Genomic DNA, 898 nt, shown 5'->3' with positions numbered 1-898 from the left:
CTGATCTCCCACCAAATGCATTTCTTCCTTGACTGGGGATATGCCCATCCAACAACTTAAGCTTGAAGCTCAAGAATATTTTTCTGCAATCCTTCAGCAGATTGTTAGATCTGCTCATTTTATTTCCTGAGTGTGTCTTCAGTCTATCCCTGCCCTGCACCTCTCCTACCATTACCTCAAAATGGTAGTACCTGAAAACAAAGTGCTTCTTGATTAATGGGGTCGGGCCTGTTGCCCTTTGGTGGAGCTACTGATTTCTGCCTTGATGGAATTTACAGACAAGCCTGGCAGACACACATTAAACAAATAAACATGCGTAGTAAATGTTCCAGAGGAGGACATTCCTGATCCTTCTGGTCAAGTGCCCCTGGTGAAGTTTTCAAAACCTGAGGTTAAAAATTTCCGAATTTTCTAGAAAGAGGCCATCTAGATGATTAACGTCACATATTTGCATGTCACCCTTGCGCAGAGACCATGCTAATCTCCTTGTTGTTCTAATTTTAGTACATGTCCTGCTGAAGTAAGCACAAGCTGACTAAAATGCAGTCAAAAGTACCTATGCGGGTATGTCTGATTCTGTAATATAAATATGGCAAAAAAGGACAAAATTATGAGGTAAATATGGCAATTTACTTTTTTTAAATATAATTTATTGTCAAATTGGCTAACATACAATGTGTAAAGTGTGCTCTTGGTTTTGGGGGTAGATTCCCGTGGTTCATCGCTCGCATGCAACACCCAGTGTTCATCCCAACAAGTGGCCTCCTCTATGACCATTACCCCTTTTCCTCTCTCCCCCAATCCCCCATCAACCCTCAGATTGTTCTCTGTATTTAAGAATCTCTTATAGTTTGTCTTCCTCTCTCTCTGTAACTATTTTTTTTCCCCTTCCCTTCCC

General features: G+C 41.2%; 1 non-coding gene across 1 annotated transcript; it reads right to left on the bottom strand.

Moving 5' to 3' along the window:
- Positions 1–424: 424 nt before the first annotated feature.
- Positions 425–528, bottom strand: LOC125161368 (U6 spliceosomal RNA). Its single transcript, XR_007150580.1, has one exon. It is a non-coding gene; the product is annotated as a U6 spliceosomal RNA (small nuclear RNA).
- Positions 529–898: the final 370 nt, after the last annotated feature.

The sequence above is a fragment of the Prionailurus viverrinus genome, chromosome A2 (assembly GCF_022837055.1).
Source record: "Prionailurus viverrinus isolate Anna chromosome A2, UM_Priviv_1.0, whole genome shotgun sequence".
Lineage (NCBI taxonomy): Eukaryota > Metazoa > Chordata > Mammalia > Carnivora > Felidae > Prionailurus > Prionailurus viverrinus.
The sequence above is the reverse complement of the archived record's forward strand: the minus strand, read 5'-3'. Positions and strand labels throughout refer to the sequence as shown.